We start from the raw sequence: 25,356 nt of genomic DNA, 5'->3' as shown, positions 1-25,356 counted from the left end.
TGTTCCCTGCCCACCTACACACAGCTGCTCCCTGCCCAGGCGGCCCTGGTGTCCACCAATGTCCAAAAATTTGAGGAACGCAGCCCCACAGTGCTGTGGCCAGTGCTGGGCCAGCCACTGAACACGTGCTGTTGACAAAATACTGCTCTAAATATCCCCTGGTGCCACAGAGAACAGAAGTGTGAGGCAACAAAGGCAACAGAAGGGGATTTCTTGCCTTTTTAATGAACTGTAGGAAAGGTAGGAGGGTATTTCTAGCATAATTTTTACTGAGAGCAGTGACTTATTTAGGCAATGATCACTTATCACAGACTGTCCTCCTCTGGGGAGAGCAAGTGGATCCAGGGACTCTGCAGGCTTGTGGCACAACTTTTTCCTGGGTTTCTTCAGTGCATTCCCAAGCCCAGCTGATTTACTTAGGTACAGTAACAGAGAGGATTAAGGCTAAGCCTGATTTGTAATAAGGAATCCTTACAGCACAAAGTCTTGAAATTTTGTCTCAAACAGTTAAAAAACAATTGCTGTTTTCCAGGGCATTGTTCTTGCTCATGTGCTTTTGACCAAAATATGCAGTAGCCTCACAGGTTGGCTTCCAACCAAATTCATCTTGTAGTCTCTCCCACCACTATATGGGACCACCATACTCTGATTTAGGTGGATGTTCTGAAGGAATTTTCTCAGGAGGACAGAGAGGTTTAACATCAGCAATTCAAATGAAAAATGGTGCATACTTGTGTTCAGCTGTCTGCAGGGCCTTGGCAGTAGCAATGTCGTTGTGAGTTTAGTAATGAACTCTAAATCTTGGCAGCTGTGGTCCAGTATTTCCACTCCTCTTTCCATGCATGGTGTCAGCCAACATCTGACTCTTTGGAGAGTGGACGACTGTTGAATGCTTACATCACTGGCTAAACTGGTTAAACAGGAGACATGAATTAGTCACCAACAACACTGAAAAGTTCTCAACACTCTCTTCACCTCCATCTCACCAGCACTGCTGGGTCCTAGGCTTTGGGAACAACAATCCAGACTGGGGCAAACACAAACCCACTGGAGGAAGGGTTGGTGTGTGAACTGCTTCAGGAACTTGACCCCACAGATCAATGGGCCTTGACATTTATTTAAGGGTGTTGAGAGATCTGGGTGGTTTCATGGTGAGTCTGCTCTCCCTAATCTTTGAGAAGTCATGGAGATCAGGAGACATCAGAGAAGGCTACAATAAGGCTAAACTCACCCAGATCTACAAAGAAGGCTTAAGGGAGGATCCACGAGATCACGAGGTCCACAAGGCCCATCATCAGTGATACTTCAGTTCCTGGGAAAGTTACTAAAGGAATCCTCCTAGGTGCTGTCACAAGATACCTGAAATAGGGGATTGGGAAAAGTCAGGATAGATTCACCATGGGCAATCTGTGCTTGACAGAGCTGATCACCTTCTATGGCAGAGGAACTGCTCAGTCCAAGTGGGGCAGGCAGTAGACATTGTTCACCAGGACTTCTGCAGGGATTTCCAGATGGTTTCCCACAGCCTCCTCCTGGACAAACAGACACATCACGGCCTAGACAAGTGGTCTGTGCAATGGGTGGGGAACTGGCTGGCAGGAAGCACCCAGGAGGTGCTTGTAAACAGCTCCTTTTCAGCCTGGTGACCTGTCACAAGTGGGGTCCAGCAGGGATCGATATTGGGCCCAGAACTGCTTAGTATCCTCACAAGTGATCTGGATGAAGGGACCAAGTCCACCCAGATGAGGTTTGCCAAAGATTTCAAACTGAATGGGGAAGGGGACGCTTCAGAAGGGAGACCTGAGTAGGCTGGAAGAATGGGCTACCTGAATTTAATGAAGCTCAGCAAGGCCAAGTGTAAGGTCTTGGACATAATCCAGGAGTGCAGCACAGGCTGTGTGTGCCTGGTGGGAAGCAGCTCTGTGGAAAGGGCCCTAGGGGTCCTGGTGGACAACAAGCTCAGTGTGAGCAAACAGTGCTGCTGTGACACAGATCCAACAGGACAGTGGGATGAACCAGCACCACCAGCAGAGATAAAGGATCATTATCTAGTTCTACTCATTGCCTGTCAGGCCACACCTGGAATACTGCATTCACTTTTGGTCCCCACAATACAAAAATTTGTAGGCAAGCTGAAGGGGGTCCAGAGAAGGGCCACAAAGATGATCAAAGGACTGGGAAGGCTGCATATGAAGAAAGGCTGAGAAAGCTAGGTTTGTTCAGCGCTGAGAAAAGAAGGCTTAAGGGAGGCCTTATATCACCATGTTCCAGTATTTAAAGGGTGCCTACAAAGATGGAGACTCCTTTTTACAAGGAGTTGCATGGAAAAGGTGAGGAGTAGTGGTCACATATTACTCCTGGGGAGATTCCAATTTCTGTGATCATTCCATGAACTCACTGGAGGAGAAGCAGCTGCAGAAAGCAGGCTGCTCAGACCTGGGGGACAGATGATGTCTGTAGCTCTCTCATTGCCCTTCTAACTGGGTAGAATTGTGAATTATTCAGAAAAACAATGTTGAGTGTGATACTTGCTCAACATGACTGCAAGAGGCTGTGACCTAGGGCTGTGCTCATATTAACAGCAGTGTTCCCATGGATTTTGGTAGGGAAGGAGCTGCTTTGTAACACTGGAATATGATGTATTAGGAGGGGAATATTTCTCTCCTGTGGTGACTTCACTGGGTGCAGCTGGTCCTCAAATGTGTTTTGAAGTAGTTTCTCATTAGGATCAACTCATGGGAAGTAACAGATGGTGAAGTGAGACTAAATTAGTGAGAACGTTGTGCTCCGTTAATGCTCTTTCTCTCTATAAATAATAGCTGGGGAGTGGAGCAGGAACGAAGACACTGTTATGTTTGTGGCTACCTCTGCTGCTGCGTAGATGTTATATGATGCCTTCCAGCATGTTTGGTCAGCACTAGAAAGGAGTAGAAGGAATTTGCCAGCCCTTTCACAAGGGCAAAAATATTGCAATTCTGCTGCAGAACAAATAAAATCCAAGGAGTGCTCAAAGGCTTTTGAGGGGAAGCAAGTGTGGGAGGCAATTTTACATTAGCAGACAGTCTTTTCAACTTCTTCTATGAAAGTGCAACAAAACCCAGTGTCTCTCCTCTGATATTCCCAGTAAGTCTCCAACTTTTAAGTTTTTACTTCTATCCTAAAATCTTCCTTTGAAATATATGTATCTTAATAAGATTTAACTTGTGGTGGTTCAGACATCCTGGTTTGTTGTCAGGCTCACTCCTCTGCTGGAGCAACTAACAGGAGAATCACTGTGGCTTTACCAGCCTTTTAGAATGCCACAAGTGACTGCTGCCAGCCATCACCTGCCCCTTCCCATTTCTTTGTGTGCCACAGTGTGAATGAATGTGTGTGAGGCTGGCATCCACAGACTGGAAGTTTTACATTCAAATCTGCATCTGGCATCCCAGCTGCAATATTGGCAGCAGCTCTGGCATCTTCGTCTTGAATGACATCTTCTGCAACTTTGGTCTTCAGTGATTTTTTTCAGGACACAGCAAGGAAAAGCTTTGCAAAAAATAATTCCTCCTGAGAATTTTTTTCCGGACTTGTCAGCCTGTGCTGTAAACTTCCGTATGGGCCATTTTGTAGACTTTTTTGCAGACCTTATTCAGTACCCTGCAGGCTTCTGTTAGTGATCCTCTTGAGTTGTGTTAGCCAGGATAAAATCCTGCTCTCTTTCCCATGCTAGCCCTAATTCCATACTGGAGGCAGGTGCTCATACTATTACAAACAAACAAAGCTGAAAAACCTAACAGTGTGGAACTTTGATTTGCAGGGGGACATATGGATCTCTGAACAGCTCAGAGACTAAGGAAATATCCTTCCTCCAGGGATCTTTTATCATAAAAGCAGCTTAAGTGACTCACTCTTTCCCGAAGATATTCTTAAAAAAACCCCACTCAGTTCGTCTTTTAGTGGTCAGAAAGAAGATTTATTTCGTGCTGTCTTTAAAAAAAGAAAGAAAGAAAGAAAAACCCCATGTTTTGAAAAAAGTCAGTGGCCGTATTTCCAAGAGGATCTGGGCTGTATTAGAGGTCTGTCCGGCTCACTAATGCACGGGCTGACTGGCACTATCTTCACTCAAGCAAGTGCTCCAGTGAAAAACTCAGTGCTATTTTTAGTTCCCCTTACAACAAACCGCTTGATTGTAAGGCCCGGGGAGCCGTGACACTGTGATCGTGCGGGGTCTGCTGGACAAGGCAGGAGCACGGGGACTCCGGCTGATGCACAGAGGAGCCCGCCAGCAGCAGGTACTTTAAATCACCTCCTAAGCCTCGGTCTGCCCACGAAATGAAGCCGCTGGCCGGAGTCAGGGCATGAAAGCGTTAGCTGGCTGGCTCTATCTTGCTCCTGCCCTTAAAGATTTCATTCCATAAATTCCTGTCCTGACCGTCAGCTTTTAAGTCGTCTCCTCTCGTTTCCTAGCCTTTTCGGGGATTTTGCGGGATCTTTAGGCAAGTTAGCAAATGGCAGTGTAGCGGGGGAGAGATAAGTTTCCCGAGCGGAAGGCGTCGTGCTCCGGTGGAAGCCCCGCCGTGGCAGACCCGGGTGAGTAGCGGGGACCGAGCAGGAGCCGCAGCCGGCGGAGGGCTGGGGCGGCCGGAGGCGGCTCCGAGCGCCCGGAGCGGTGCCCGGCCCCAGCGCCGCTGAGCCCCGGCCCGCCGGACCCCGCCTCGGAGCTCCCCGCAGGTCTGTCCCCGGCGCCGGCAGCTGTCCCGGGGGGTTCGGGGGCTGCTCCCGGGCGCGGTGGTCGCCATTCCTGGGCGGGGGAGTCACGGGCGGGAGCGGGCCGGGCGCCAGCGGGCGGGCAGGGGGAGCAGGGAGGGCGCGCCCGGCCGCGGCTCCCAGGGCTGGGCCGCCCTGCCAGGTGAGCGCGGGGAGGCTCCCGCCGCTCCCGGCCCGCAGGACGGCGGGATGAGCCGCCCGCATCCCGCCCGGCTCCTGCCCGGCTCCAGGAGCTGCTGGTGGCTGTGTCACAGCCCCTGCCAGCGTGCCTTAAGAACGGGGATCCTGGCCTGCCGGGGACGCGGTGCTGGAGCGGCAGCTGGGCTCGGCAGGGAAAGTTGTGCGGGTGTGCAGCGCCGTGGGGAGCGGGGCAGTGCTCTGCTCTCTCGCGTTTGCGCCCTTTTGTTTCAGCTCGGCTGCGAATTCCTCGCTTCAGAGTCAGAGCCGGCCTTCGGAGTGAGCGTTGATGCAGTTTAGCTGCATTGCTGTGTTTTAAAATAACTACGTGTGTTTCACCCTTAATGATACCATTATCTTAAAATAGCACAATGTGCTGCCTCCTTTGAGTTACTTGGTAGAAAAAACAAGGAAGGGGAACTGCTGGATTCCCATGAACTTTGTGTTCAGAGATCCTGCCAGGCTTTCAGCGTGCTGAGCTGCTCTAGCAGCCTTTTCCATGTACTAGAAATGTGTGTTACCAAACTACTCTTCTGCTGTGGTCACACTCTCTGCCCTAGCTGTGCTTAAGGTACATTGGAAAAAACAGGTGAAGTGGCACTTCTCTAATTTTTTTTTTTTTTTTTTTTTTTTTTTGTGTACTCCTGCTAGATCAGTGCATTTGTATGTTAACAGTGCAGATGGGGCAAGCAGAGTAGCTATAGCATGTGCCAGCTTACCTTTGCATTAACTGAGTTCATATAATCAGCTAATAATCAGTTATGCTCGTGTGAGATGGAATAGTTAATGTTTTGGTTCTTGTCTAAAAAAAAAAAAGAATTCAAAAATTTAAATCTAAATACCTTGTTTTGTTCTCTCTGGTTCTGGCCAATCCAGATTTTTATGCTCCAGAAATAGTCTTCATCACTGGTTGCCAGTTTCAGCACTAGTTACTAAAACAAAGGCAAGTAGAATGAAGAGTCAGTTACTCCATGGCCTGAATTCAGTAAACTGAGTCTGCATGGTGTAGAACTCGTTATGCTTTCAGAGTAATTAAGATGCATTAGTTGGGTTTTCTTCTGGCAAAAAGTAGAGCTGGATGAGATTTTATTAAAACTTCAGTGACAAATGTTTTTGTGTTAGGGCACTTCTCCGGGACATGCTGTACATGTGAAAGTTCTGTTTGCTTATGGTGATCAAATGCACAAATTTGGCCAAACTGCTGAAAAGGCTGACTGAATGTTTTTTAGTCAGTAAGTATTGTCATTAAATATTGTATATTTCTTAGTCAGTATGAGTATTTCTTATTCATCCTGTTATCCCAAGTGTTTCAAGGGCGGGTACCACACAAGCCACCTCTAGAAATAGTCTCTGGCGTGTTGTAGTGTTTGTGTGTGCACAGAGGATACTTGTGCACAGTACAGTCCTGATGCCTTTTAGGTGAGCACTGCAGTTCTTGTCTGGCATGTGTTGGAGTCAGCCTGGCTCAGGGGGACACTCTGTGTGACTGCCTGCATTGTCTAATTTTGATACTCTGGTTCCTCTGTATTGGAAAACCACATGTCCCTCAAAAGACAAACTCCTTTACCTCAGGGGTACTGCAGTTCTTCTCAGCTACCTACAGATGCTGTCCCTGCTTCAGGGCAGCTCAAAGTAGCAGCAGTTCAGTTGGTGTTTGGTAGTGCAAATAGAAGAGGTAAGGGGTTTGCAATGCTTCTGAGAACTGTTAAGGAGTGAGTATGTGTTTACACAATATTTGGACATAAAACCTCTTTTGTCTTCCCTCCTACCCTTAAGCCTTTTAATTAGGTCGGAGGGTGAGATGCTGTGCTGCTGGTCACGCCTCATGCCCTGAGCACAGGAGAAGGTGGCCCTGCAGGGTGTGTTGTAGCACCCTGCTTGAGGAGCTGTTCATGGATATTGTAGAGCTCCCTTCCTCCCTTCCCTGCAGGATGACCTGCTGCTGCCTCTGGGGTTCTCTTTCCTAAATGGGGTTACACTTGTATTTCAGTGTCTGTGCAGGTTCTGAGACAGGCCAGAAATCCCATTTGAAGGAGGTGAAGTATCATTCTGGCTTTATTGTACCAGTTGGGAAGTGATGGATTGTACATAAGCTCTGCACCTGATATCTCTTGCAGGCCATAAATCCAAGCAATGCTGCTTAAAAGCTAACTGTAAAGTCCAGACTGACATTGTCATTTAAATGTCCATTCAGAGAAATGCTGGTTTCTGAGCTATGGCTAGAGATGAGCAGGTGTCAGATTAATTCTCATGTCCTCTAAATGCAGCTCAATAAATCACAGTTATCTCATCTATTTTAAAACAGCTTTCTGGGGCTTTTTGATTTCCTTCCCCCCCCCCCCCCCCCGATCTTTGTTAGCTAATTAAAGTAGAAGTGGCTTATAAATTAAACATCATTTTCTAATGAATCCAGCTCATCCTTCTTAAGCCAAGTCTGATACAAAACCAAACTCATTTTAATCATTAAATGAAGTCATTGACTTTTTTGTCTGTGAATGTCAGATGGTAGCAGATTACTGAAGTACTTAACCTGAACATTATCCACAGACTGCAGCTCCCTCTTCTTCCAAGATATAGTTATGAAATGTGCTAATACCGTGCATGTAAAAAGTTGTAAGTTCTCAGCAATCATTCCTGCTGGCAGAGGAGCAATTAGAGCCTTCTCTTGGCAACAGATTTTGTGAATAATGTGGGGTTTTTTTAATTTAATGATGAAAGTAAGTGTCAGACTTTCAAAATGACCAGGAGCACGTTGGGGTCATTTAGGTTGTCACAAGAGCTGCTCTGTCTATGATGCCCCTGAAACTTTCCCTTTTTTCAGGCATGCAGCCAGATCCTGGACCAGTGTGCTTTTCAGCCCATCTGGCATCAGAGTAAAGAGGGAGCCTTGTGCACAAAACTAAAAAAGTCCAGTTTCTGTGGATGAGAAAGGTGTCAGAGAATACCTGAACTGACATTTTACACTTAGCCACAAATAAAAATGGGGCAGCCAGAAGCAGCAAAGAATGTTTGTGAAAAATAAGCATCGTATGTTTAGAAATAGGATGGGCTAGAATAGAACAGAAATAGAATAGAATTTTTCATTTGGAAGGGACCTGTAAATGCTCATTCAGTCTAACTCTCTGACCAGTTCACTTGACCAAAACTTAAAGCATGTTATTAAGGGCATTGTCCAAATGCATCAGCCTTGGGGCAACAACCATGTACATAGGAAGCCTGTTCCAGTGTTCAGCCATTCTCTCAGTAAAGAAATGCTTCCTAATGCCCATTCTAAATGTCCCCTAATGTGGCTTTGAACTATTCTCATGCAGGAAAATATAAGTAATAGTCATCTGTCTATGTGCTAAGAGTGTTTCCTGAAAATGTGTGGAAGAGCTAACAACATCCAGCAGTTGTTTCAGCTTCCTTGTTTGCAGTCTGCTTCAGGCTTCATTTGGTTTCCTTTATTTGCCCCCTGGGATATCTCCATTGCAAATGTGTTGGATTTATAATGAGGAAGCACTAGGTTTCCAATACTAAGTGAACAAACCCCCAAAATGTTTCCTCTGACGGTAAAAATTCACTGTGCTTGTCTGTGGATTTCAAACTCCAGCCAGTTAGGGAGCCAATTGGTGGTATTGTGTTGCCAGAGGAAAGAGATAGTGTATTTTGGCACCATTTGTTCATGTCCTCCTGTGGCCTGCCATTGAGGTCTTCGTTCCAGCCTAAAAGGAGGATTAGTGGCTTTGGACATCTCTGTTACCATGTGCTACTAACATGAAAACTAATAAAATGATAGGTTGAAGGTGTAAAATATAGGCTCAGAGTGACTTAAAATATGTGAGAGATGGCTGTACAATTGGAGCTTGCAATAAATGGTCAAAGATAAAATGGAAAAATCTATCCTTATTAAAAGTGGTGTGTGCAATATATTTATTTAGGCACTCAGAATTGTGGCTGCTTCAAATGAGAAACGTGTTCTAAGGAAATGCTTTTTTCATTTAAACTTAATTTTAGGAGGTTTGAAAGTAGAATTCATTCTTGTGGAATTAGATTACGTCCTGGTTGTTATATTTCCCTCTTCTACATCATGTTGTCTTTCTCAGTTCCACAAATAGCTTTTTCATCTTGCTTGCCACTGGCAAAAGCGTGTAAGTAGGATTTTTGGACACATGTGGGTGAATCAGAAATACTGTGGTTGGAGGTTTTGCAGTCATAAAAAGGAGGCGCCGGGGCGATTGAAGGTCACTTGGCCAGACTTAAGCAAACTCGAAGTTTTGGGTTGTTTTTTTTTTTTTTCAGAAACAGCATGACAATAATGAGGAGATAGTGCCAGCAAGCAACCTCAGTGCTGAATCACAGTATCATCTGCCTTTCTGCAGCCTATGGAAGCAGGCTCACATGCTCTTCCTTCAGTCAGAGTGCACACCTTACCCGGATCACACTGTGATCACCAGCACTGGCAGGAATGAATCTTGGGCCACAACCAGTGCATTTAAGTACTGACATCCTGAGGGGGAACAAATGAACATGGACTTATCTTTGTCTTTTTTCTGCCTAAAAAGATGGGAGGATAGACTGAGAAAGGCAGATCTCGTTTTGCCTTTCCCCTGGGGTACCCTGATAAATGGCAGAGCCTGTGTCTTTGTGGCTGGGAGAGGTGAGGGGTGGGACGCTGCCTAAGAGCAGAAGAAGCTAATGGGAGCAGTGGAGCAATAAAAGGAAGATGCTGAGATCCTTCAACAAAGAACTTCTTACCTTAAGCAATCCTTGTCTGGTCCTAAAAGGATGTGAGGCCACTGGTGGGATCAGTCTGCTTTATAAAGAGCTTTGAATACACTGAAGAGTGTGATGTTCATAAGGCAAAACAGGAAGAGCAGCTGTGCAAGTGCATCAGCCTTACTCCTGTATTCCTTCCCAGCCTTACAAAACCTGACCTAACACCCTGAGGTTCACACGTGGAATAGAGAGGACTCTTAGTGGAAAGAAACAAATGCTGTGGGGATTTGGGGCAGAGAAGATGACAAATTGCATAAACTTTTGGTAACCTTAAGGGCGTGTAAGTGAACGTGAAAAACATTTTGTGAATGTCAAAAACATTTTGTGGGCCAGCTTTCCAGCAGGAGTACAACAGCACTGTGCCCAGGCTCTCCTGGGAGGGTCATCCTCACATGCCAGTCCTCCCTCTCTCAAGGTGGTCCAGTTGTGGTCCTGGCTGCATTTGAATCCTTCTGCTTAGCAAAAGGATCCCGAGGCAGCAGTGAGTACTTGTGAACTGGTGCAGTCACTGCCGTGTAATTATTACATCAAGGCCTCTGAGGTATTTGCCCTGATCCGTGACTTGACTTGTGATGCTGGCTGGTCTGGCTGGCAGCTGGCAAGTTGTTAAGTCAGGGCATGGGATCTTGCTTTAGTGTGAAATCCCTTGGGGGCAAAATCTACAGCCAACCCAGCAGATTGCCATGGTAGAATCAGCAGCCTGTCCCCTGCCCTTGCACACATCCCCTGCTCCTGTCTGGCTGTTCTTTGCTCTCCTGAAGCTCAGGGGATCCTGTCCTTCAACCTGTAAGAACCCAGGCACTGGCAGCTTTCAGCTTCTGTACTGAAAGGAGCTGATTTCTGCTTTAAGACCAAAACTGAAAGGAGGCTTTTGCTTAAAAATAGCAATAAGTAGTAGTGAGAGACATTTGTGCTTCTGCTTGTGTGGGCCCTCACTCTGTCTTTTTGAAGCAGATAATAAACCAACTTGTGTAGTTAGTGGTTTCTAACAATTATCACTGATTTCAAATCAGCTTATTTATCTATTTAAATTCCTTCCAGTTCACCAAGTAGCTTGTGAAATTGCTACCTTTCTGATGAGTGTCCTGTAAAATCTCAGTTAAAGTACGGTGGGACAGCATGCTGTTATTTAAATTACAACTTTTTTTCCTTTAAATGGGATACTTACTTGGCACACTTCACTTCAGGTATGACCTTTGTGTCTCTGCCGGTACATTTTCTGAGTTTATGACGCACTTCACATTCCTATAAAGCCTTTCACTGGGTGTTCTTAGAGTCTTTACAAGACACAATTAACTGAAATACCGTGTCTCCCCTATGAGGTCAGTAAATACTCTAAATTGCTTTTTGCAGAAAGAGGAAAATACGGTAGGGAAATTTTAAAGGAATTCTCCAGTGCTGGGTGAAAAGCTACTGAAGAAGAGGCAGCAGCAGAGGCTGCAATTCCTGAACCCTCTTTGGTGTGCACCATTTCTCTTCCTTACGTAAGCACACATAGGAACGATGTAACCCAGCAGAGTGAGGCAAGATGTAGGTCAGGTTTCTTTTGTCAGTACATCTTCTGCTTTTTGACCTGTGAGTTGCTGAAAGCAACAAAAGCCTATGGATGAAGGAGCCTTTTCAAAACTGGTTAAAAAAGCAACAAGCAACCCCTGAAAGCCTCAATCCCCTCTAAAGACCTATTTTTAGGAAGCTAAATCAAAGAAGAGTCCCCTGGGGGGGGGTCTGTACACAAAGTTTCTGTCTGGCTGCTTTTGGATAAGCTTAAAGTTTTAATGCACTTGTCAGGCTGTCGCCTTTTGTGCCTGGTGAAAACAGAGACCAGACTGAGCAGGCTGTCAGGGGGGACAGACCCTTCTTCAAGGCTGCTGGTGCCAGGCCCAGTCACTGGAGGTTTTGGGAAGAGGGAATGTGCAGTGTTAAGATGACTTAAACTCCCATTTTGACCAAAAGCTGTTGTTCTTCTCTGTCCTGAGTTAAAAGGGAAACAGATTTCCACTGTGGTGTTGTTGACTCCTTTATCAGAAAAATGGCAGCACGTAGAACCTTGAGCAGAAATTACCATATGTACTGATAACAATATAAATGTGATGCCTAGTTTTAAGGACCACCAAGGAAGGAAGCTTAACAGGGCATCACTGTCCTTTCACAGCTGTGTGAAAAAGTTGTGTCTGTCCCTTCAACCGTGCTCCACACCACGTGGAAGTTCTTTTTTACTTTTGAGTACCTGGTGGTTTATTTTTCTTGAAAGTAGAATGGCTCTAATGACAGGGTTGGAAAGACTTTGAGGCTTTATTCTGCATTTGAACATCCTGAATGCAGAGGCAAGAGGGGACAAGCTGCTCTGTTGTTGATAGGAAGGGGAATAAGGTGCTGGAACCAATGTTAGAGTTGCAGTGCAGAAGTGCCAGGGGAAGACAGTCCTTGCTGCTGGTGCTCTGAAACGCTTCACTGGGAACTGGCTTTGTACAAAGCAGGCTCTTAACTGTGAAAGTTGCAAAGAAGCCAGGAGCAGCTGGGATAAGGAAGTCAAAACCTTCATTTCCTCAAGCCCTTGGCAGTGGTTGCACCACCTTCTTTCACCCAGCACATGTTAAATAGATATAATAGTAAGTGCAGTTGTGTAGCAACAAGTGATGAACTGATTTAGTTGAAATGAGAATCGATGAGGAGTTAACTCTAGATTATTTTTGCTTTGACATTTGCAGCTCACACTTTTTTTTTTCCTAGGAAATAAATCACCTTTTTTCTACAGGGACACTAGAAAGGAGGTTTGAACACAATTAGTTTTTTTATTTCAGCTCAACAGATCAGGAATAAAAGCATGTCTCTGTCATGAGAGTGGAGCTGCTTCACCCCAAGAAAACCTCCTTAAAGCAGGGAAGGCTGGAGACACTAGAGATTCCTGTGGCCTTGAACTGTGCTGGCACAGGATAGTTGTTGAAACAGCAGTTATCACTTAGAATTGTTTGGAATTCTTCCCTAGAGACTTTAACAGGATTACCAACTGATAATTCTGGCTGATAGTGAAGAACTGTCATAGGTCAGGGAGTGACTTAAAACAGTGTAACCTAAAACAAGAGCAAGTGCTGGTGACACTCATTTAAACCCACAGGAAAGTAGGGACAAAGTGAAGAGGGGCAGGCCCACCATCTGCTGTGTAAATACTGGGAAGTACTTTATTAACAAACAGACCATCCCAGTCAGCCAGCTGAACTGAAGGAGGCTGGAGTGGGGACTCCATCACCTATGGCGTGGGAAGAGACTGCAAGGTGAAGCTTTCAGCCCACTGTTTCACAGGACATAGGTTTGGTAGGGGTTGTTCTGTATAGGAAATTGGTGTGATAATTCTGCATTAAGGACACTCTGTGATTTTTGCTGTTACTGTGGTTATATACTCTCCTGTGGTTATTGGTGTTAAATTTGGAATGTGAGAGTGCTTTCATTGTTTTAAGTGACACTTACACAGCTGATGTGACTTGGTGTTTGCTGTAACACTGTGCACCCATAGCTATCTGATGATGCAGCAAACCCAAACGAGGCCCTGCTGCAGCCAGGCATTGGGAGCCATGACCTCACACCTGGCCATGCCTCTACTGGGTGTCAAGCCTGTAGGAAATCAGTGTTAGCAAGATGAATGCCTTAGTGCTTGTCAGCCAGTCCCAGGTGCTGTATATTTTGAAAGTACTAGAAATTTTGAAATTTCCTTAATTGTGACATCAAGAAGTTGGTAATACAGGCAAGGGACCTTCGCGTGAGAATCCTTCCAGCTTGGAAAAGCTTGGTTTTTTTTGGGGTCCCACAAACTCTTCTGCTGCTCATCCCTTTTTGCCTGTAGTCAGCCTGTGTTGTGTCTGCTGTATTGGAGATGGAACCAATGTTTCTCTTGCATCTTACTATGAACTAGTGAAAGTGTGTTCACTTAAACAGCCAGGAACCAGGGTCAGGACAGAGTGGATGTGATCTTTATTTTTGATGGCCTATCTTCAAAATTCATAGTAGTATTCCCAGTGGTGGTGTACCTACATAAGGATAAGAATAATTCCTTTTTTTATTTTTTTCTAACTAATATGACTAAAGCCAGCATTTAACAGCCCAAGACAGTCTGGATCAGGAAGGGCTTCTTGGCCATAAGGAAGTGGGATGCATGACTGCATAGCTGATTAATGATTGGATCTGGAAGAGGAAATGCTGAGATGTCACTATTTAAAGTTTTCTTTGGTGCTTTGTTAGCTTCCAGTCTGGAGAGAGCTGACAGGCTTGAGGATAAAAATGTAGCTTTATTCAGTAAATGTAATTTACTGAATAACACCCCGTTGGTGGTAGGTACCTGAGCATTTTCAGCACTGAGATCCAAGCATTGCAAAACCAGATGACAGGCATGTTCTTCTTCTGTAATCTCTAAGATTGACCTCAGTGTTACGATAACAAAATCATTGCCGTGCTATCCATCCCTTTTGTTACGTGCCCCTATGGTTCTCTAGCTATTTCATCTACTTCTGCAGCTACCAACTCATTGAAGTATTAGATCAGTATTTTGGCTAATGCTGAGTGCATTGTATATATTCAGAGCACTCAAAGTAGTCTCCTAGTGCAGCTGAAACCACACTGGGATCTGAATTGAATGACTAAAGTGAAAGAATCCCCTTAGATTCATTGCTTGACACTTAATATCCAGAGAAGATGGTGGTTGTGTACTCATATACCATAAAAGAGGTAAGTACATCTAAACCTGTATAACACTGTGGAATTAAGTAGTTTGCCATCCCCTCTTGCAGGCCACTTTTACATGTGACAAATCAAAGCTGCCGTTTCTAAAGTGTGATTTCAAAAAGCCTCAGACAGCAGCCCCAAAGGAAAGGCTGCTCTCCCGTGGCTGGCAGCCAGCAGCCTGGGAGGCAGCCCCATCCCACTCTCCCTGCCCATTTCCAGGGCACAGAGCTGTGTGGAGCAGCTTCACGCTGCCGCAGACATGAGAGGCATTAACAAGAAATGGCTCTTCCGCGTAGAAACCGCTGTGGCAGCGTAATCTTTGTCCAGGGCTGTTTAGGCAGCAGTCTGAGCTGCCCTGATGGGAATAAAACATACATTGGGCCAGTGCTGGAGAGCTGCACGGATATGGTCTCTTGGTAGCTGAAGGTGGGGCTGAGCCGGGATAAACCGGTGTATCCACGCTATCCTGGAAAACTGGAAAGGACGTTGGGACTGGAAAGGAGCAGCAGCAGTAAGGAGCAGAGGTACTCCATGTGCTCTTTGGTTTTGTATTGAGCAAGTAAAAGGAGCAGCAGCAGCAGTTGTTAAACGGACATGGTGTTTGTGGTGAGGTGGAAAAGTCCCTTTTTCAAAAATTTATACTACAAGTTCTCCCAGCATAAATATCGCCAGATGAAGTATGTTGTGTTTTGTGTTGTTCATTGTATTCATTTTTAATGGGTTTGCCAGCCCTGTGATCCATAGTCTTAAAAAGGTGTTTACATCCCTGCAGCATATGCTGGAATCTCTTTCCAAAAACTTGGATCTGCTGAAACTTACCTGTAGTGTGGAAATTTCAACTTTGCTCAGTTCCTGGGAGGGAGCATGTGGGACCTGTGGCTATAATGCACCTTCAGCTGAAGGGCAGAGCAGTGCTTCCTGATGAGAAATTTCCACTGTGTCTGTGCTGGAAAAGCCTGTGCGTATGTCATCATGTGCTATGAATTAATTCCCAGTGCTCCTGACAGAAGAGAAGCCTTGTTCTGGAGTTTCAATTTTTTAGATAGGAGAAATAGAAATTATTTTTCTTTCTTGAAGAGAATTGTTTCAGGAAGTGCTATAACAAGGCAGGATTATATATGGGTGTGTTCTGGGGTTTTTTATCATTAAAAATGAATCACAATGTTAAGGAAAAAGCCTCTTGACTTTCCTAAAACAAGATCAGAATTAGAACAAGTCAAGAATGTGTTAAATTTGTTCTGTAGCCATGCTCTAGCTGTTACAGATCACAGTGGCATAGAATTGTGGTAGCTTGGAAAGTTGTCAGCAAGCAGGAAAATTAATGTAACTCTCATACTTCAAACAAAATACCAGATTCTTTTGTCAGACTTCACAAAAATCACTGTTTTTTTTTTTAACATAAGCCTGCTATGAGACAGATTTTAATGCAGCAGAAGCAGATATGTTCAGATGTAGAAATGGATGAAGTGAAAAAGAATTAGAGGGTAAACTGTTGTTCTTGTAAATAATAGGAAAGTATGGTAGTGTTCCAGAGTGTTCTGATACACAGCTCTGAGGAAAAAGCTGGTAATGTAACTCAAGAAAGAAATTGGGATTTATTGCAGTTGTCTCTCAGCGACAATTTTTGGATGACCTAAAGATTTATTTGTGGCACCTTTTCTTTCCAGTGCTATAGTTCAGCTGTCAACCTTTTTATCTGAAGAGAGGGGTTGGTGGGATGGGAGCTGTTAGAGAGGAACCGTGGGAGAATAATCTGGAAGGAATGGCTGCATCTGTATCTGCCTCTGTACCTGCTTGTGCCAGGACAGTTGCCCAAAAGCAGAGCTGCAGAGGTTTGGGAAGAGGTGAAAGTGGCAGAATAATTTTCAGGGATGGTATTTTGTATCATTTCAGCAAAATTTACAAGTCCCTTGCCACATGAAATTAGAGCTGTAGTACTCATTCAATGTTTGGTGGTAACTTGTTAGATCTGGATGGAAAATACTGCTTGCTTTGATAATTAAATTCTCTATTTTTCCCATCCTAATTTTCACTCTTCCTTCTCCTGGCTTTGGTATTACACTGCATGTAAGCTTTTTTTCCATCCTCATTGCTACTGTCGAGTTGGAGGGAACTGACTCCTCCAGTTTGTTCAGCCAGCTGTGCTCATCAAGGACTTTGCTTCTAGCCCAGATGCTGAGGAAGGCAGTTCTGTCCATGGGTCAGCTCCCTCAGCACAGTGGTCTGCGAGGGGACTTGGTAACTCCTTTGGTATCTCATGCCTGAGTTTCCTCATTTTCAGGGGCCTGGGATCTCACAGCTGCCCTCTCCTCAGCACTCCTGCTGCATCTGCTTTGAGGTTGCACAGTGGGAACTCTAAAATGAGATCTGGATCAGCTGAGGCCAGTCCCTCTGGAGAAAGCAGCGTCCCAAGGTGTGCACAAGTCATGCCAGCACTGATGGCCTGAATAGCCTGTCTTGTTGTTGGTTCTGCTCTTTGTTGTATAGTGTGGTGTAGTTCAGTTGCAAGATTTAGCTCACTAGTTCTGCTAGGAGCTAGAGAAATTTTCTGAGGATAATCTAAAAGATGGGATCTAAAAAATGGGATCTAACCATTTTGAGGCTCATCTTAAATGCTTGTAGTATTGGAGGCAACATATGTCCTGCCTTACTCTAGTGTTCACAAAAATGCATTTCTCTTTCTGTTTATCAGGCCTTTCAAGCCTTAGTGTTCTATAAACCACGTCTACCAAATCCAGTTATTAATGGCTCATTTTTTTCATAGCTTGATAGCACAATACAGGGAAGGTATGGGATGCCTGGGACAAATGAGGTCCCTTCCAGCACCTGCACATTGGACTTCCCTGCCCCTTTCTAGCACCTGCAGCTTTATATTCCATAGCTGGTGCTTGTTTTGCTGTGAACAGAGGCTCGTATTCAGGAGCTTCTGCTGTTCAGCATGGCTTTCCAGGAGAAATGTGAATGTGATGAGTGTCCCTGACCTTTCTGTCCTTGGCCATAAAAATCTTTCCATTGTATGCAGCCTCATGTACAGCAGGTTGGTGTTTGCCTCCTTGAAGCACGTTAGGGATTAACCTTCCACAAAAGCAAATTGCAGACAGTGAAACCTGCCTGCCAGTGCAGGCTCTCACTGCTCTCCTTCCTGGGACAGAAGTTTGCCCCTGGCTTGGGACCCTGTTTGTTTTTTGGCAAATAAAAACATCTGTCTTGCCCCAGTGAAAGGAGAACTTCTGCACTCTCTCTTGAAATGTAAATTTACCCAGGGATGAAGATTAATTTGGAAGAGCGGGAGCAAGAAAGTGATGCCTTTGTCACAAAGCTGGAGAAAGCAGCCTGGTGGCTATGTTAAAATACCTGTACCTTTAATTAATATTGACTGAGTCTGCTCAGAAGAGAATGCTTATATTATATGCTGCAGCTGAGGGGATGTTGAAATACAGGCAGGAATTATCAGGCAGGTTTCTGTCAGGGCTGTCGTCACTGTTGTGTTTCTCTTTGGCTTTTAAATCCTTTACCTGTTTGCTAAAAGAGCAATTCACAGAACATCTTTCCTGGTGGAAGCTTGTTTTGCAGTCTGGGGATCTACCTTTCCATTCCCAGCTGAAGAACTTTGGAAAAATGCAAGAGATGGATGACTGCAAGAATAACAAAGTGTAAATTAGGGGAAAATAAACGTTTTGGAGTATATAATTAAATACCGTCTGTGGGCTAAGACATAGTCTCCCTGTAGTGAGGAGTGATGGAAACATTTCTGAGAAAAACAGGACTGGGTTCCTATGTGGGAGTGGGTGGAAGAGGGGGAGAGGAGAAATGGGACCAGTAGAAGCATTTAACTGCCCAAAGGTGCCTTGGGCAGGCGAGTGCAGATAATGGGGCAGAGCAGAGGGAAAGGGGCCGTGCTGCAGATTGCCTGCATTAGCTCTGGTCTGAATGCCAGAAGTGAAGGCCCAGGTGCAGCAGTTTTGCCTCGTGTGGCTGTAGGTGACCTCCAAAGAAATGTCCCCCAAACGAACAGTGTGGTAATGCTGGCCCTTGGACCTCAGCTAACAAAAGGCACCAGTTTGAGATATTAAACAGTATTGCCAGTTATTTCCACCTCAGTGATTATGGCTTTGTTTTTAGTTTGGCTTTTAAGTATACATTGAGTTCAAAGCTGGGACAACAGAAACGTTTGTTTGCATTATGAACAGAAAGATCATTTACAAACATTGAGGATTTAGATCAGCTTTCATGCTGGCAGGTAGTTGCTTGACCCAGGTCAAGAACCTGGGCAGCGTTTCATGGGCTTCAGCCCAGACTGGCCCAGCTGGCCCAGGGAGTCAGGTTCCATCCCCTTTCTTGCTGCTGGGATCCTTCTGCTGAACCAAACAACACAAACACATCTGTCTGGTTCTGTACAGCAACAGAGCAGAGAAATTGCTGCTGCTCTTAATGCCTTACATTTAATTCCCCATATAAGGTATTTAATTGCCCATCTTAATGGTTTGTTACTGGAATTACTAAATGTCATCTTGCTTATAAAAGAAGCAAAATGCCACAGTTGGCAGCTAGGTCCCAGGCAGTGTGTTGGCATGGTGTCAAAATGACTTGGTAATGATCAGTGTGCCCGTGGACAAGGTATCAGTGGGATAATAAATGTTTAAGTGTTTACACTTGTTTTACTCCGGTCAATGAAACAGGTGAAGCTGGAGGAAAGCAGAGAGGAAGTGAGGAATGGAGCAGGTGGTGGCTGGAATCAGTGCCTGAGGAGCTGCACTCAGGCTGTGGGTGCTGCCTGCAGCCACAGAGAGCTTTGGGCTTTGCCCTAACCACACAAGATAAAGTATTTTGTGTTACTCAGGGCTTGGGTGCTCTAGTAAAAGAGGGCTGGAATACTTGCCTGATATTCTTGGTTAACTAAAGCCATACATGAAGGGCATTTGAATTTGCCAAACGGGTCAGGTAAAAAAACATGAGTAGGTTTTTTATGATGTTTTCAACAAATAACGGGTTAGGTGTTTTTCCTTTTGAAATAACCTCATATTGCTTCTAACATCATCAAGATTCCTATTAAAATATGGCACCAAATGAACAAAATACTTCAAATATTGCATTATGGTGTATTTTTACTGCTCTGAAACAAGCATTTGCCGTTTTGTTTTACCACGGAAGCCAAAAAGCTTGTAATTTTCAGTCAGTGAAAGGACTGCTTGGCTTTCTTTGGCCAGCACTCCACAAACTCACTTATTCACATAGCTATAAATACCTTAATATTTTCCTATCTACACATTTTGATTTATAACAGCAGCAGCTAAAGAAAATAACTGCTTTCCCAGTCTACAGTAAACTGCTGAAAAATACTCTCACATGTGTCTTTTCCTTTCTTAACTGGGTTATACACATGACAGAAGAAACCTGATGATATGGAAATGCATGTTGTCTTTGGGCCACAGCCTGTGATGGATCTACAAATAAAAAGATTTATGTGGGGATCAAAGGTATTTGTTGAGAGAGATTTTATAAACAACACTAATGAAGGCTGAGGTCTCTCATAGTGCCCAGTGACACAGAGCAGAGTGAATCCCCTCCCTAGGTGTGGAGGGAGTTAAGTAAATACTGACTTGTCAATCTCAGCCTCTTCCCCAATTAAGAACAGGTTCATTAAGAAGCAGGTCTGATTTCTGTAGCTGTCTGAACCATGTTTTCCTTCTCCCCTCCTTTTCTTGCCTTGCAAGTGTGTGTGTATGAGAGACAGAGAGCCTGAGACTTCCCAAGTCTCCCCTTATATTGCTTTTCTAGGCAGGGTGTTAGAGGAGTCTCAATGACTGTGTTTGACCTTCTGCCTCACAGCCTCATTCAGGGAACCACTTGCTTTTCGTTGGCTGGACTGCCAATGCATTTCAGAAAATAAAAACATAATTCTCTCGTGCGTCACAGGTCGCATCTTCCTGTGGAGGGTTAATTCACAGACCCTGGGGCAGGCTGTTGATGCCAGGCTGGAGAGGGGATGAGGGAAAAGGCATGTTCGTGCTGCTGAATGTAATCACTAGGACAGAGGGCTTTGCTTGTGGTGGAGGCATTTGTTTTGTCTTCTTCCATATTTTTCTTAGGTAACCAGAGATTTGTTTCCTGACTCTTCTTCTGAAATAGCAGTCAATAGTTTAATGAAAATGAAGCAGCAGTATTTCAAGGACAACGGAGATCTGATGTGTTCTTTTAATCTTTGCAGGCCCAGGGGAGATGAGCAGCTACCTGGCTGGGCGTAAGGCTGGCTGGACAGCAAAGGCTTCTGCCATTCAGGCAGAGCTGTGCCTGCTCCTGGTGCATTCCCTCTGCTGCTCCAGGAGAGCCAGGCCCAATGGCATCTGTTGAGGCTATTAGCTGGTTAAGCCCTGGCTCTGATTTCATCTTCGTGGGGTCATTAGCAGCTTGGCATCTGCCAGCAGCTAGCGTCTTCACCTTCTCATAATGGGCTTGTGTTGTCATTCCAGTTACAAAGGCCTCTTGTCAAGGGGAGCTCCGTGTGTGCACTATGAAAAAACAGCTGTGTGCCAGAGCTATGGAGATAGTTGTTGTCACCCTGAGAGCCCAAAGTTAAGTTTCTGTTTTCTTCCCTGTGTGATCACAGCCCTTGGCTTACAAGTAAACGTTATGTCAAAAGTAGCACCCCGGACTCAAGGCACAAAGTCCCGATTCACATGGCAGCTCTACCAAAATGTTTCTGGGGGAAGGGGGCTCAGGTGCTGCTTCCTGGTGCAGGGCAGTCGCTAATGAAAATGCTTCACTCGAGTAGTTTCTGCACTTCTGTCTCTGTGATTTCATCTGCCTTGATGCACTGTTGTTGTTGGGGTTGCTATGGCTGTGGCAGCATGAGGCTGGCTCCCCTGCAAGGAGTCATGAAAAGAAGTGGCTGCCTTTCTGCTCTTTTATCAAAATATGCCAGGGGTGCTCAGCAACCTTGGAAGGCCTGTGTTTGTTAATAATCCATGTCTGCAGCAGCCAGTTGTTCAGCACCTCTCCGTGCCTTTTCACTGTGCTAGTCGTGATGGTTGCTAATGCCTTTTGCAGGTGCTGAGAGTAGAGTAGAGTAGAGCTGCTGTTGTTCAGCAACTCTTGAGAAGTAATCCCTGTGTGAGGCAGCCTTGGCTATTTAACTTGTTTCTGGTGTCTCTAGGAGAGATGTCTCCAGTGAGGCAGCAGAGCTGATGGCAGGCAGCAGGCTGCCTGCTTCACTTGTTGTGACTGCAGTATTTCCTTGGGGTATCACCAACAGCACAAGGTGCTATTAAAGCTGCTGCCTTTATGGAGAGAGTGGAACATCTGCTTCCTACAAAAGCTGTTGCCATAGCAGCTATGTGCCTTAAGAATGGCTTCCTAACACAGTCAAGGTATTCAATGTGTACCATAAGGGTTAAATTAAATGCAATATGAAACAATCAGTTTAAGAGCCAAGGTAGTTGGGCCTTGTGCTATACCATGAGCATAACTGGAATCAAGCCTTTAGGGCCAGTAGTCCTCAGCCAAGCATCTCCACACCCATCACATCAGCGGTACATAGGCATGTCCTGTTCAGAATTGCCTTCTGTAAGCTGAACTTAGATGGAAGCAGAAATGGGGATGAGGAAACCAAGACAGAAACTGGTTTGCACATTTTTCTGCTGCACATACAGGAGAAGACATACTCAAAGAAATGAAGCTGGAGCTGCAAATGCAAGCCACGGCATGGTTAAATTCCTAAACTGACTTTTTTTGGTTTTTAACTCTATGTCATGTATGATTGATCTCTAATTTCTGCCTACTGGGAGAAGGAATTTCAGTGTCAACTGTGTTTTCATTCTCCTCTTGCCACTTTAGCATGGAAAATAGTAAAATGTCATTTGTTTGTATAAATATTTTACATACTCATTTTTCATTCATGTTGTCTTAAACAAATCAAAATTGCTTGGGAATGTAATGGCCTCATTTTGCTGAGGCACTTCTATGAATCTGTAATGAGAGGCTAAATGAACAGAGAAGAAGGGAAATAAGAGTTTTGTCAGATTCTTGCACATAATATAAGTTCAGGACCATAAATCCCAGTGGCGTTTCATTGCATCTGGAGTGCAAGGCTGGGTGTAGGGCAGGGTTTCATTCTGACTAAAATCCTTGTCAAATTAGAACCATCATCTGTAGCTGACTAATGGGATAGAGTTCTTCTTCCTTTGTGTGCCTTTGTGTTTGGGCTTTGGGCTGAGCACCGTGAGCACTGTCTCCTGTTAGCCCTCCTTGTCATGAACAAGACCAAACCTACACATGGCACATATTTCTGGGCTAGTTGCTTTCTTCCCCTGGTGTCTGTGCTGTAGTCAGTAGGTTTTGGAGTAATCTGTAATCTTTATGGCTGCACATATTTATCCAAGTGCTTTGAAGCACCTGGTAGAACTTGCAGCTACCAGTTAATGTTTGTTTTCAGTATCTTGAACATAGAAACACTCTTCTTCTTTCCTCTATCAATAATTTTAGCTTTGCAGGTAAATTCTGTGGTATACAGCTGCTGTGAATAGTACCAAGGAAGTGTTGGTGCCCATGGCCTATGCCCTGTCCTGTGCTGGTCAACAGCAGATAAACTGCTTTCCCACCATGGCCACTGGGTGACCTGGAACCTGTGCCTCTGCAGCCTGAACACTCCAGCTTAGTTTGCACAGACCACTTGCAAGTTTGGGCTGGGAGCTGTGAGATGAGGTACATTATTACATTTCCAGCCCCCAGGCACTCAGTCTTCTCTCTCTTGATCTCACAATTTACCAACTGTGTGTTTTTCTCAAATATGTCAGAGTAAAGTAAATTTGTAATTCCATCTCATTTTTCTTTAGCAATTATACCGCTGTATGCTCAAGGTTATGTGTTACCAAGTTGAATTACAGATACTGTGTTGAGTTAGAAGTATCATTCTCAATAGATGCTGCAGTTACTGTGCAGTAATAACATACCTGTCACGTCAAAATGTAGGGAACCACAACAGCATGATTTAAATTGTGCTCCTTCTACCAGAACTTAGTGTGACAATTACATGAAACAAAACTGAAGCAAAGTGTCTAATGATGTAAAACCTGGCAGACAACTATACTCCAGCTTGAAATGCCATTTTGGTGTGTTTTAGCATGTGCTTTACATGAGCTGAAAGACTGGAACTATATCAGAAAGAATGAGTTTTGAATGAGCAGAAGAGGGAAGCTCCTTTTTAATAAATGATAGCCAAAAAATCTGCTTTCTTCCCTTCAGAGCTTTGAATGTTAGTGCTTTTTTTGTAGCTGGATCCCTGCTGCCCTCTAGGAATTTTTAATGAAATACTGTCAGCAGTACCACCATACCTGTATTGCAAGCTAGGGATTCCTTTATTAGTGTTCAATAATAATGTTATTGAAAATACTTCAGGTTTCTACAGGGATTGCTGAATTATCATACCTTATTTTTGTAAGACCTTCAGGAGTTCTTCAGAGCCTCTCCATTAATGCAGTGTCCCTCAAGGCACTGGTAAAGGAAGCAGAAAGTGACTTTTAAATAAATTAATAGTTAAATCAGATTTTTCATGCATTGAGCGACACTCAGTTTCAGATTTCCAGTAGAGAGACAGTGTGCAGCAAGTCTAATAGAAATGTAATTTCTTTCATTAGAAAGGTGTTCTCCCCTAAGTACCCTGTAGCAGAATATTTAGCATGGCATAGCATTGGACATAATGGATCCATATATTGTTATGAGATCCAGATTCAAAGCAAAACCCAAATTGGGAAGGAAGTTTAATTGCAAACTGGCATTTTGTAGCTCTGACAATTAGGGTCAGATTGATGCCTCATCATCCTTCTTCCTCTCATAAGAGAGACTAAGTGGTATGACAGCACTGTGTGGGATCTGGCCCCTGTTATGAAACTGGTGGATTAAGTAATTGTCTGTGGTTAATGAATGCAGCTTGGTTAGCTGGGATTAGTCCAGAGAGAAGTGCAATGAAAATGCCTAACCCTGGGCAACTGAGTATCCTGGAACGTCCTTTTAAAAGGATTACAAATTTCAGTTTAAATTAAGAAATACTTTGGAAGACGTTTCAGGGATATCAGGGATAGATGCTCAACCAGTTATTTAAGAAAATATAGTCATTAATACTTAAGAAGTGGAAGGAACTCCACCATGGTTGATGTGAGTTTTAGAGGCACAGAGCATCAAATATAAGACTTGAGTATCCTGAATTCCCTGCACAGGAATGGCACATGGACAGCAGAGCACAGTCTGCCTGGCTGTTGGCAAGGCCCATTCCAGTCTTACATCTTGGCAGCAGGAGACAGTGGGGGGATCACAAGGAACAGTTTGTGTGGTGCAAAGATGAGAGATGGATCAGTTGCCTGGTTTCCAGCCCTGGTTTCACAGGCTTCATGCACTGAAATAAGCTTGATGGTAGACAGGTGCTTCTCAGCAGCAGGAGGGTTTTCTGGAGCAGGTCCTGACACAGTGTGCATGTTGAGTGGAACTGCAAGAGCTGCCTGCAGCCTTGCCTCTGACTGCTGGATTCATTCTCATAGTTAAATTCATTTTTACAGGTGATTAAAAACCAAAAACCTGTTCATCTTTTATGAAGACCAAATGAGAAGGACTGCAGTGTTTTCCATAAAATTGAAAATGAAAGATTTGTTTGAGTAATGTTTTTTGTCCTAGTATATTAAGTTATGCATTCTTTCATGACATGATTACCATTGATATCAGTAGTTCTTTGAGAAATAAACAGGAGTGAGATTTACATTTTCATCATAAGTTAAAAATCAGCTTGCAAAAGCCTACTATGAATATGTTTGGACAAGTCTAACCCTACTGTTCTCAGTGGAAAAATTCCAAGCTTGCACTTCATATTGGGGTTAGAATTGGCTGGTTACTTCTTGTGTAGTCCCATAATATATCTGTCATCCTATGCAATACGGAAAAAGTCTTGATGCAGAAGCATGTTCTATTTATATG

The 25,356-nt window shown here is 44.4% G+C and overlaps 1 protein-coding gene across 6 annotated transcripts in view; it reads left to right on the top strand.

Annotated features, from left to right (window-relative positions):
• Nucleotides 1-25,356, top strand: part of ARHGAP24 (Rho GTPase activating protein 24) — a 182,439-nt gene that overhangs the window by 107,291 nt on the left and 49,792 nt on the right. Inside the window, exon 1 of one of the 6 annotated variants that reach the window (XM_083861563.1) lies at nt 4,151-4,274. The exons of 3 other annotated variants lie outside the window; for them this stretch is intronic. The gene's annotated coding sequence lies outside the window, so the exon portion shown is untranslated. Of the gene's footprint in view, nt 1-4,150; nt 4,275-4,465; nt 4,573-4,674; nt 4,714-25,356 lie in introns of those variants that run through there. 2 more of the 6 variants (XM_083861562.1, XM_083861565.1) reach the window with 2 other exon arrangements.

The sequence above is a fragment of the Zosterops lateralis genome, assembly GCF_965231275.1.
Source record: "Zosterops lateralis genome assembly, chromosome: 5".
Lineage (NCBI taxonomy): Eukaryota > Metazoa > Chordata > Aves > Passeriformes > Zosteropidae > Zosterops > Zosterops lateralis.
Note: the sequence above shows the minus strand (reverse complement) of the source record. Positions and strands in the feature narration are given on the sequence as shown.